General features: G+C 39.3%; 1 protein-coding gene across 8 annotated transcripts in view; it reads right to left on the bottom strand.

The window, feature by feature from the left end:
- FHIT (fragile histidine triad diadenosine triphosphatase) overlaps nt 1-13,235 on the bottom strand; it is a 1,380,201-nt gene that overhangs the window by 156,369 nt on the left and 1,210,597 nt on the right. The gene's annotated exons all lie outside the window — the stretch shown is intronic.

Raw genomic sequence — 13,235 nt, 5'->3', positions numbered from 1 at the left:
GCCTTTTCCAGCTTCTAGAGACAGGCTGCATTCCTTGGCTCATGGCCCACCTTCAAGATCAGCAATGACCAACTGAGTCTTTCTCATGTTACATCACTTTGACACTGATTCTTCTGCCTCCCTTGTCCACATGTAAGGACTCTTGGGATTATATTGGGTCCACTCAGGATGATTCAGGATAATCTCCTTTTTTTAAAATCAGCTATTAGCCATTTTAATTTTATCTGCTACTTTAATTCTTTGCCACGTAACATATTTACAGGTTCTGGAGATTAGGGCATGGACACCCCAGAGGCAGTCATTCTGCCTTCCACAAGTGACTTGCTGGAAACCTCCCCTTTGGATTGGGAATCAAAGAGTAGCTTGTACCTGTACTCTGCTTTTCCCATCAACAACTCTGGTAGAACATTTCTCTGCAAAGAGAATGATGTAGTGTTGTATCAACAACATGAGTGTTTACCAGGGAGTCCCAAATCTCTTGCAGGTCTCAGGAAAGCATGGAAGAACAGAAAAACTTTTCTGTGCCCATGAGAAGAATGCTGAAAAGCTGGCAAAGGGCACAGAGTCAGTGTTCTTCACGTGCTGTGTCCAGAGACTTTGTCAGGACCATGGACACCTCAGGGAGGCAGGAGACCATGATTACCAACCCTCAATGGACGACTGCGCTGCTGATGGGTTATCGGCGTGGACTGAGGATACACCCAGGCACTAGGGAAGGCAAATTATTTAGACACCAGATGCCAAAGAAATAATAGCCAAGGACTACATAACCCCTGCCTGCTCCACATGACATGTGGTTCACAACGGCCCCAGAGAGCAGAATGCTGAACTGAGGGGTTGTAAACCAGAATAGGGCTGAATTATAGGCCTGAACTCACTGAGACAGCCCTGAACTGGCTGAGCAAAACCTGGCCCTGGGCCGATGAAGTGGTCTGCTCTCATGGCCACAAATTAAACCCAAGTTCAGGATTAAAGAGTTTTCATTTTTGTATAGTCAAGTTGGTAATTGTGAAATTAATAACTGTTATATGGACCACTCAGGAACCTTGGAAATAGTAGCAGATGACTTGGTGATGGAGAAGATACCTGAGATAAGGCAAAATGACTAGGGAGCCTGCAACTTCAGAGCATTATATTTAATAAATTCTTTCCTGCAACTCTCTGAGCAGGAACACAGGGAAAATGTGATCCTAAAGAGTAATTTTTACTAGCAAGTCAGAAAGCGGAGACCCCACACAGGCCATTTCTCTGGGTATTGCAGCTCAAGTGGTAAGTCACATTCGAGCATCTCTCGTGATGGATTCACCAAAATTAAAGTCTCTTTCTTTCACTATATTCACCAGCCAACCACCCATAAATGTTGGTCTTTGTCAATGAGTCTAAAAGAACACAAAGTCTGCTTTTAAAAAAAAACTACCCCCTAATATTTTATTTAAGTTACAGAATTTTGAACATTCAATATATAAATTTTGGGAAATGCCAAAGGGTATGAAGAAAGAAACAAGAGTGACCTACGATTCTGTTATCCAGCCACAATACCTTTTAATTACCAGAAGTATATGCTTCCATTCTATTCTTGATTTACATGCCACTACTTTCATTCAATATTATATCTCAATATTTTACATCATCAAAATTATTTTAAAGTACTCATCCATATATATGAATACATACCATTAAAATATATTCCTCTATTATTTGGCATCTAAATTATTTCCTACGTAGGGATTTTTTCAAATGGAATATGTAAGTTATACAAGTTTTATAGACACACACTCTAGGTAATTTGGAAACTATGATTCAGATAATAGCATTTTTGAACCTACAGTGGAGTAAGATAGAAATATCTATTATTTTCTTGGCAGGGTGTTGACACAATTCCAAAATATGAAGGTGCATGAGGATTATTCTATCTTGGATTGATTTATCTTAGAGAGTGCTGGTGGGGCTCTCAGGGGCTAATTTTCAAACTAATTACAGGAAAATTCCAGAAATGAGTACAAGGTCCGGAGCTAGCCTTTCTGATTTGATTCTGGAGTTCCCGACAAAGTCCCACAGTACCTCTAGACTAGGGCCTGATATCCCAGCTTTAAAATCCTGCTCTTTTCCCATCCGGCTTTGTTAGTTTGTAAAATACTTTGTCATTTCAGGGAAGTGAACGATGTGAACTACTCTTGTTATAATGAAGGTACAGGTTCTTTCCTGAGAGGAGATTTTGACAGGAAGGAAGGGAGTACCCAAAAAGCGAATGGGGGGATTTGCAGCTGATAAACAAAAGCCACAGAGCTGAGAAATGAAAGAACTAGTCTCTGAATTCAGAGGGTCGGGGGAGTAACAGACTCAGTTCAGCAAACCTTTTTCCAGAACATACTCCATCTGATGGTGGGATTTATTGGGTGTGAAGAGGTAGAGCAGACAAAGGTGATTAAAACACTTCTGGGAGTTCACAGAGGCAACAGACTGAAAGAGAACTGAGCAGTATGAATCCCCTGTTTCTTACCCTCTGTGTGTGCGTATGAACTTAAAAAAGTAATTAGGTTTCTCTATGCCTCAGTTTTCCTATTCTTGAAGGTAAATGCACTCACTGTCCCACCTTGCACTTCATTGGATACATGACCTTATCAGCATGTTGAAGTCATAAACACACCATAATTTCCCTCTCCGTTTGAGAACATTGTCCCTGACGTTTTTTCAATAAGTTGAATTCAGCTGTATACCAGATTACTAATAGATGAAATCCCCCAAGTTCCTCATGTTCTTGATTATGAGATGAAACCTGAGTGAAGAAAATATACCAGTGCCCCAGGAAAGGAAGGTAAATGGTAGGCACATCATGTGGATGGAAAATGGCTTAAGAAAACAAGTTTGATTGCTTATTTCAGATTGTTAAAAATAAATTCAGCCTCAGCTTCATATCAACTGATGTGGCCAAGATTACTGGAGAAGCCAGTCAAAGGTTCATACATGGATTTGACCCAATTGTGCACATTCCTCTTTAACATCTCTGAAGAGTTTTCTAAAAAACACCAAAATTCTTTTAAAGGATAAAGAAGATGCAGGAGCAAGGTTTCATTCCAGGGAAAAGGGAATATTCTATAAGTTCCTTAGTTACTGTTAATGTAAGAAGGATTTCCAACAGGTACTGGTACAGCTGGCCTAGAAGATATTTATGGTCTATTGAGAGTTGTAAGCAAGGACTGTTTCTTTTTGAGGAAGAAAAAGGCAGCAATTTCCTTTTAAATATTTTAGTTTGTTATCATGACATGAATACACTATAAGGCATGCAAAAATATTTAAGAGGTTCAGTGCACAAAACCAGCTCAGAAAGGATGAACTTGGGAATTGTAGCAGCTTGGTGGGAGTGTGTTGATGACTTCCTTGTGTTTAAAAAAAAAAAAAAACTATAAAAAGGAGTTATAATAAAGTATTTAGCTGGGGACTAGTGGGTTATATTTGAAAAGCAGAGAAAATGTCTAACTTTGGGAAATGCCAATTTCCTACACTCTAAGTCTTATGTGCTTAATTAGCAGTGGTGTGTCCAGGACCTATGGGTTTTGTGGAAATCTGGGATATGTGTGTGTGAGTGAACGTCTCTAAGGTTGAACAGAGACCTTGAAACTGTTTGAGATTTAGCACTGGAAGTCATAGTGTCTAGAGAAATCACTCGTCTCACTATCTTTGAGTTTTCCATGGAAATGAAGGATAATATTTGTCTCAGACCAAAGGTTTTGTTGTCAAATGGACTGTGATATAAACAAGCTTTGTCATGAACTAGTTAGAATGTCTTGAGACAAACACACACTTGCTGTGAGGTTTAGCTTTGACTGAATGGTATCAATGACATCTACCTCGCAAGGTTTAAGAAAAATCAAGAAATGTATGTATAGCAGCTAGCACAGAGTCCAGCCCATTGTGGACTCTCAGTAAATGACAATAATATTTTTATTCTATTAGTAGTTTTCATTAGTCCTCTCCCTCGGAAACAAGATTAAGAACTAGATTTGTGTGTTACTATTCACCATTATTTATTACTGGTAGCAAATCTCCCCTGCCCCTCATTTCAAATACTGGAAACATAAAAGAAATTGAGATTTAAATAGCAAGTTCAACATTAAAGAAATTGTAATAAACCACCGTACTGACCCATTGCATAGAATTTAGACCGATGCAGGTATAGTAACCTTTTCTAGATTTTCTTGATTAGAAGGAAAATCTGGCATCTCTCAACTTGGCTCCTTTAAATCTGGGGGGAGGGGGGTCATAACACTCTCCAAAAGAGCTGCCTGCCAGTAAGGTAAGGCAATTTGAAAGTCTTGGAATAAAAATTATAAATCAAAGTTTCTTCCTTCCGGAAGAGATTCTGTCAGTGGAATATTTGCAGGTCTGGACAGTGTGGGCCACACACTTGTGGAAGCTTGAAAGTTTAATGTGGTCACAAATTATTGAGCTGCTATTTCTCTGGAGGCTGTTGGTCCAAGGCAGGCATGATGACAGTCACAGGTAATGACACTGCACCTGTATGATTTCCCTTTGATGGGTTCCTTGGATTTGGAAAATTTTCCTGGGTCTCCAGAGAAGGTGTCTTCTGGATAGTCACCTACTTCAGCTCCCAACTTCTCACTTGCTCCCACCAACTCTTTACAATACTCTCTCATAATAATATGATAGTAATAATAATGTTAATAATTACACAAATAACAGCTAACATTTATTAAGCATTAACACTGCATCAGGCATTGTTTTAGGGCTTTATATGTAATCATTTATTTTATTCGTCCAGCAGCCCCATTATAATCCCCACTTTACAGATGAGGAAATTGAGGCATGAAGCAACCAATCTGCATCTGGAGCCCCAGCCCTAAGTACTGATACTGCCATAAAAGTGCATTTAATGGGGGGCAGCTGGCTCAGTTGGTAGAGCATGTGACTCCTGATCTTAGGTTCATGAGTTTGTGCACCACTTTGGGTGGAGATTACTTAAATAAATAATTTTTTTTAAAAAGTACACTTAATGGGTTTCTTTTCAAAACTGGAAGAAAGTTGAGCCACCTGAATAATGGCTGATTATGCTACTCATAGAGGAGCAATGGTCCAAAAGAAACAATGATCAAAACAGTGGCTCATCTGTCCTCCAAAATCCATGGATTATTTTGTGAATCCCTGGTGAAGTTAGAAGAAAAAATTAAAAAAAAAATGAAAGTAGACTCTGTGTAGAGGAATCCACCTGGTCATTTTTGAGGTCATTTCATTGTTAAACTTCCCCACAAAGCATTTGATCAAGGATGATAGGCCCTAACTCAACTGTTTGATGACATATCTCTTGTGTTATCTTACGGTTTTAAGGACCAGGAGAAATAAATTATTATCCTCTGGATATGGAAAGGCAGGTGAAAAAAATTAAGGGGTTTGCATTAAAATTACACTTTATGAAAACTAATGAATTTGTTTGGATTTAATGAAGTCTGAAATTGCACTTTCAATTTGGTAGCCAATTGCCCCATGTAGCTAGCTAGTCTAAATTGATATGTGCTTGAAATATAAAATACATATTGGATTTCAAGGACTTACACAAAAAGAAGATGCAAATATCTCATTAATAATATTTTGTATTAGGGACACCTGGAGGGCTCAGTTGGTTAAGTGTCCAACTCTTGGTTCTGGCTCAGGTCATGATCTCAATTGTGATTTCAATCTTGATTGTGAGATCGAGCCCTGAGTCAGGCTCCATGCTGGGCAGGGAGCCTGCTTAAGATTCTCTCTCTCTCCTACTCTCTCTCTTTCTTAAAAAAAAAAAAATTGTATTAGTTACATGATTAAATAATAATCTTTTGGTTATACGGGGTTAAAATATATCATTAAATTATTTTCACCTATTTCTTTTCACTTGTTTTAATGTGGCTACTGCAACATTTTTAAGTACATATGTAACTCACATTATATTCTGTTGGGCAATGCTGCTCTAACACACAATATGTAAAGTACAGACTGGGACATTGTGATAGATATCACCTAATGGTGACATTAGTATAGCCACACTTTGGGCACCCAGGCTGGGATTCCAAAGGCCAGGCTATGTTTCTAGGGCTCTATGTGCCTTTTCTGAAGCATGTAACTTGGAGACCTACTCTTCTCTGCTGGCATGTGACACAAGATAGATCCAAAGAATAGGTGCTGCTCAAAGCTAACAGGTAATAAGACTTATTCATAAAGATTATTTTAATTAGGTATATCATTCTTTTGTCTAAAAAAATGATAGTTGAAATTGAAAAGCACAAAAAAAAATCAAGGGCTTTGGGGGTTTAAAATTATATTCATCTTTATCTTTCTTTCCCCCTTAATTCTTGCTTATTTTGCTATTCATCTTTAAAACAGAGATCAAGTCAAATGTTTGGGGACTTTTTTCTTTGAGGTCATTATAATTTTTTTTAAGTAGGCTCCATGCTGAGTGTGAAGCCCAACACTGGGCTTGAACTTGTGACCATGAGATCAAGACCTGAGCTGAGATCAAGAGTCGGACTCTTGACTGAGCCACCCAGGTGCCCCAACGCCATTATAATTTATGTTGATAGAAAGGATCAATGCTTAATTCATATCTCTTTTCTTCATGCTGTACTTATCCACTTCTGCACATAATTTATTCCTCCAATAACCTTTCTTATCCCTATTCTCTTAGAACTCTCAAATAAACTAGATTTAGAAAAAATTCTGATGTGAGATATTTATAGTTTTCTTTAGTGGGTCACAGGTTCCAAAGTTACTGACCATATTTGGACACTCTTAATAAGTGACTGTTTAGTTTTGTCAAGAGCCTTGAATATAAACTTAATTTAAAAATACATAAATGGTCCAATCTTCATTTACTGATTTTTAGTTGAAGTTTGATTGTAGCAGTCACTGTGTGACTAAAAACACAACTAAGACAAAGAGATCTCAGCAATAAGGACTTCTTAGACCAGGCATTTGCCATCTTACCTAGCATGATCTTAATAACTTCTGCTGGGGTATGTCTGTTTGGAGACAGGATTCACTGGGGAAGGCAGAGAGGACCCTGGACAACAAAGCCTTATTCAGAAAACATGGAGTGTTCTTACTTTGGTATGATGGATAGAATGACATGTGGCTAACTTTTTGCTTCTAATTGCTCATTAATATGCAATTGAACATATTCAAATGAGAGAGGAGAGCTTTTCTGAGAAGACTGACCTAGGGTGGAAGTTCTCGAAGCCAACTCCAAGAGAACCATAGAGGTGGCATCCTTTGCCTTGAGGTACGTCATATGATACCTGTCCTTCTCATCATCAGGCACTCTCTGCCTTCCTTCAGTGTTTTTTCTTTTGTATCCAATGATTTTATGATTCTCCATGGAGGCCCCTGGCCCATCATCACCACCATTATAACACTGCATGCTTCTCAGCATTTCACATGCGTAGAGTCCATCAGATTTAATGAACCTGCATTGTATACTCGCTGAATTCTTATCTCTACTAGCAAAAATGCACAGAAAGAATTTTTAACCAGGTCAATGCTCCTTTGCTAAGCTTACTTTCCTCTCCTTCGAGGGACAGAGGATCTGAGTAATAATCTGAGATAGGAAAAAGTAAACCAGATGTCTACCCAATTCTCTTATCGCTAAAATAGGTAGCCAAAGAGCATTCAGAGATCCGCTCAGGGAGATTTGATGTCAAAGATCATTAAATTACTACTAACTATATATTTATTTGTTGGTTATATCATATCCAGATTCTTTGAGGTAGAAGTTCTCAAACATTGTAATAACTTTGTATGGTGACAGATGATAATTACATTTCCTATGGCAAGCATTTCATAATGTAAATGATTTTCAAATCACCACGTTGTACACTTAAACCCAATGTAATATTATATGTTAACTATGTCTCAATTAAAATTTTTAAGAAAAGGTTGAAAGTTCTCATGAATTTAGAATAACCCACAGAATTCCTGTTTTATTCTTAACAAGAGGTAACCAAGTTTTCATTCCAAAATTCTCAAACAGTCAAAAATGCATTACTCAGTATGAAGGCATCATTGAACCCAGAGGGAAAAAAAAGCTAATTAACTGTCTCATTGAAACATTCCTTCCCTTTTGGAGTCAACTGGGGACCCATGGACTTTGAGCCTATTGTCAAATGGTGTGTGAAAGAGATCCAAGTTCAACAATAAATATTATCAGCAATATAATAGTTTTCTCCAGCCCTCAGGGCCAAATGACCTGCATTTTAGCAAATTGATTTTGTTCATGCATTGTGTTAAGCCAAGCAATTGTTTCCCATGACATGCTTGAACCCACAGTTGCTCTGTCTATGAAATTCATGGTTGAATTGTCCAATTGCTGATTGCTATTCCCATTTGCTTTAGTAATAGTCACTTCCTTCGTCAGTAATGGGTTTTATATACAGTGCACAATCACAACCATTCAATGTCACCCATAAACATTTGATGAATTGTCTAATACAGTTATGAGAGTTGCTTATTTGGGACACAGCTAGGGTAAGCCTTACTGAGTTAATGAGATGATGTACCATGGCATTAGGCAATGCGTGTTTCCCTCCCCCACATTAGCTGTACGTTCTCTTTTAACCAAGGACCCATTTATGTCATTATCATAATCTTCATCAACTTGTCAAGATAATGGAGGGCCCACTGAGTTCAGAGAAGGCCTTGTATAATTCACGGAAGTTTAAAGAACAGGGATATAAAAAGTGTTTGGGAGCAATGGACAAATAAGATCTGCATGGAAAACACCACCAAAAGGGCTTTTAAAGAGATTTTGCCTTGAATAGGGTGGAGTGTGAACTCGGTTTTGAGGGAGAGAAGGGAGACTCATTCTCTGAAATGGGGAAGATAAATAAGTGAACAAAATGCACAAAGAGAAATCCAGGACAGAAAGCTGGAGGAAGAACAGACAAAGAATACCCCGGAGATGATAATCCAGATCAAAATAAAAGAGAACTCTCAAGCCTGCTTTCGGCAAATGCCACATCTGCATTTGTTACAGACACATGAGTCTAGGTACGCAGGGAGGCAAGTGACTTTTCACCGTTGACACGTGCCTACCAGACTTCCTTAGCAATCAGCCAAGGCTTATGACTACTTTGCTGTAATCATATGACATGTGATGTTTTGGAACTGTGTGCACACTCATTTCTGACCAGTAGATACTGTTCCATAAATCCCCATTAAATTAACCTCAGATGGCTGACATCACCATGTCAGAATCTCACCCAGTGTAGCTACAAGTTAATAAATTGACCCCCTGAAAAGCAAGATATTCTCTCCCTTTAAATTATGTCAGGACTAGTAGGAAATACCAAGTTCTTGTAGTTCAATGCCTCATTCCCTCGTGTACTCATTCATTCAACAAGTATTTCTTGGAGACTTCATCCATGCCATATTAGGTCCCTGTTTCCAAGTCTCTACAGTATAGCTGGGAACACAGGCACTGAATACTAAACTAAAAAATCATTTCAGGTGTGGTAAATATTAAGAAGGAAATAAATATGGTAATATGATAGAATTATTGTGGAGGAGATAAGAGCTCAGCTATCTTAGAGGGGTTGTGTGGGGGGGATCCATGAAAAGAACCTTTCGAGGAGGTGACATTTGAGCTGAGATTCGGATGAAGACACGAAGCCAGTTGAGGTTATAGGCAAAGAAAACACCAGTGTCAAGGCCCTGAGGTGGGAACGAGAATAATATATTTGACAAAAGCAGACAGTGAAAGGGGATGAAACTAACAGGGGCTGGAGAGGTAGGCAGGATACACTGAAGTTAAAGAACTCACCCAAGGCCATAGCATTATACGTGAGTAACCAAGCAGGTAAAACGGAGGTTACAGAGAAGTGACCTGCACAGTAGACCAGACAAACAGTTCCATGTAATAGTAACATTTGAGTGGTAGAGAGAAGAGGGGTAGCCCATGAAATAGACAGGGATCTCAAACTCGAATGCCTTTAGTGGCCAGACGGGTGTCATAAACATGCAAGTGTTGGTAAGAGACAGAGTTGGGGGAGATGCAGTGACCTGAAGAATGAGTGCCATGCCCAACAGCATTCAAACTCATTAAAAATACTTTGCAGGCAAAATAAAATACATATGAGGAGGCAAGCAGAGCCCATGGACCATCAATATGCAATAGTGAACAGGAGAAAAAGTAGGAAGCAGGCTGTGAACGAGAAAAATCAATAGAGCACGGTCACCCATAACTCAGAGGAAAGCTACACTTACATTTCTATGAACTACATAAAAAAGTTTCTTTTATTAGGCAGTAACCCAAATGCTGTTATTCTGCTGACTACAACAACAACAACTCACACTAGTTGTTACAGAACTTGCCTAATCAAAAAATAAAGGTAATGATCCAATGGGCCAGATTTGTAAGGATTGGAATCCTAGAACCAAGGGGTCCCTCCAAGGACTGGACGTAGAAGTCCTCCTGCAGAATCATGGCCATCCACTCTGTGCCTGCACGGATCAGGGAAAGGCAAGCCCCCATCCCTGACCACCACCACGCACAAACACATACATACATACAAGGCACTGTAAGTGTTCAGCAAGTTCTATCGATTGGATCCGTTGTTATGTGGAGCTGATATCTGGCTCCTTTTAGCCCCAAAGCCCCTTCCCCCTTCAGAGACACATGGATCATTTAATACTTTTCCCACCTGCTGGCCAATATTTAGAAACAGTGACTCTATCACTGCCTTCTCTCTGCCCGTCTTCCCTTCTCCAGAAAAAATTATCTCCAACTTCCACTATTCCCCAGATCACCGCGTCCAGACTCTACCATCCCAGTCACCTTTCTGTGAGCCTTCTCCAGTTTGTCACTGTCTCTCCTGAAACAGGGCCTAGGGAGAACACCACATTCCCAGCTGATTCATAATCTCGGACTCCTTTAGGCATCATTTGCTATTTCCACAGTAGTACGAACACAATTGCATTTTCTGGAGCCCTGTCTCCTGCTGTCCCTGTTCCTACTCCCCACTCTCCAAGGCAAGTCTGCTTGTTGTACTTCATGGAGGGATATATCATATAGAATGAATGCTCCCATAAGCATAATGAATGCTGTCCCTCATCACTCTATCATTTCTGATTAAGACCACTCAGTCTAATGTACATTATGTCTTGTACCAATAATGCCCATGTAATGCTTCCTGTTTCTTGTACCACTTTCTAGACATTATCTTATTACATGCTGAAACTGGAAAAGTATATTTGTGTACAAAGATGAAGGCGAATCTGAGAGTGAGTAGTGAAAGGCAGAAGGAAAATTGGAAACCTGACCCCTGAAAAGAGTGTTGAATGGAAACATCCAATGACCTGGCTTCAAATCTAAGTTCTCCCTTTACCCACCAATGGCTAGTTCTTTTAAAAACAAAATTAGCAATCATAATAAGAACAGAACTACTACCTATCAATAATGCCTAGTAGGTACCAATTCCCGCAATGAGCTTTTTAGGTACAGTATATCAAGTGTTCTGTACAATGGGATTTGAAGGGTGTTATCTTCATTATTAAGGATAAAACACAGGCTTCAGTGACTTGCCCCATGTCACAAAATTAGCAGGTGGCACTTGGATTTAAACTTAATTCTGCCTGTCTCTGAAGTTCAATCCCTTCATAGTTTTATACCACAATCTCCCTTAGTGGGTACTGTCTATACTGCATGACTTAGCAGTTAATTGGAAAACAAAAACAAAAACAAAACACAGAACTCTTATAGTAATTCCATCTCCTGAGATGCTTCTCCAAATAGGGAGAAGCAGAAACATGCGTTGCCTCAACTATGGGGCTAGAGATGCTGGGAGAGCATGCACACAAGGGCAAAAGAGTAAGGGAGGGGAGAAAGGCCACCCGCCAACCTCAGTGTTGGACATCGTGTCTCAAACTGGGCTGAAATGTAGCCCCACAGCTCCTGTCATGAGCGCATTTGGAATATAAATAAGATTTCAAGGTGACAGTTCAGCCTAAGAAAACAGTGTTTTCAAGCACTTTTAATAACACTTTAGCAGTATTCACTTGTATATAAATCATGCGCTAATTTATTCATTAAAATAGCCTGTACTTGGCAACATTTTATTAACCTTAGTTTATGCTAATAAGATCAGTACTCATATTTTTTAAAAATGCATCTCTTTATAATTACTCCATAATTCTGATTTTCTTCCAACTTGAACTAAGCCCTTACTAACTCCAAGTCACATTCCACATCTAATGAAAATGAGTTCAAATTACAATATTATAGGATAGAACTTTCAGAAAGCACAGATTTGGGAGAGAGACTATTCCCATGTCTAGCCACGATCAGAATCTCCCGGGCACTTTCTTACGCTCCGATAGTTACTCATTCCAGTGTGCCCCTGCGAACTACTGGGTCAGAATCTCTAGGGTTGGGATCTCTGGGGAATGGATATTTGCAGCAATTGGTCCAAAACCCAGTACTTAGGAACCAGTAAGTAGAACATTTCCACTCTGCACAGGCCCATTGCGGCTCATAGGAGGCACAATATAGTGAGAGGGATGTCCCAAAAGCATGATCACCAGTCACCTCAGAGGATCCAGTGAGTCACAGAAAAATTAATTGTAAGTCTCATTATTAACTGATGACCTCTCAGTCTTTATTTTTAGGGTCTGGGTGGCCATTTTAATACCCAGTTACTGCAAAGAAACACTACAACCACACACAAAAAAAATGACACACAAATACAAAAAACCCCAAAAAGCCAAAAAACAAAAACCAACCTACAAATATAAAAATCAGGTGGAGATAATCCTAGGGGTAGAGCCACATGATGACAACCAAAATAAAAAAAAGAAATGTGCTTTAAACATTGTTCTCAAGTAGTTAGAACAGTAGTATCAAAAAGATGGCAAAACTGGTATCTCTTTCCTATCTGACACCTGCGATAGACACTGCTAATCAATCACAGCATTTGTCTTTGTTTCATCCAGAAACAGCCTCAACACTCTTTCCAACCAAGCACTCAGGGCACCACTGCCATAGGATCATTTGGGGAACATATATGCCCTTCCCTGGCCAGAGTAAGTAGTTAAACTGAAATTATTGTCTAATGTTTTACGCCAACATATCCACTGTAGGCTATTTACCCACAGAGTGCACAAAGACCCCTGAAGTTTCTCAGGTAGATGAGCCTGTAAGAGCAGATCACCTTGCTACTTCATCTCTGTAAGCGGTTTCACATTTATATTTTGGAATG

This window comes from Ursus maritimus, unplaced genomic scaffold (genome assembly GCF_017311325.1).
Source record: "Ursus maritimus isolate PB19 unplaced genomic scaffold, ASM1731132v1 scaffold_14, whole genome shotgun sequence".
Lineage (NCBI taxonomy): Eukaryota > Metazoa > Chordata > Mammalia > Carnivora > Ursidae > Ursus > Ursus maritimus.
The sequence above is the reverse complement of the archived record's forward strand: the minus strand, read 5'-3'. Positions and strand labels throughout refer to the sequence as shown.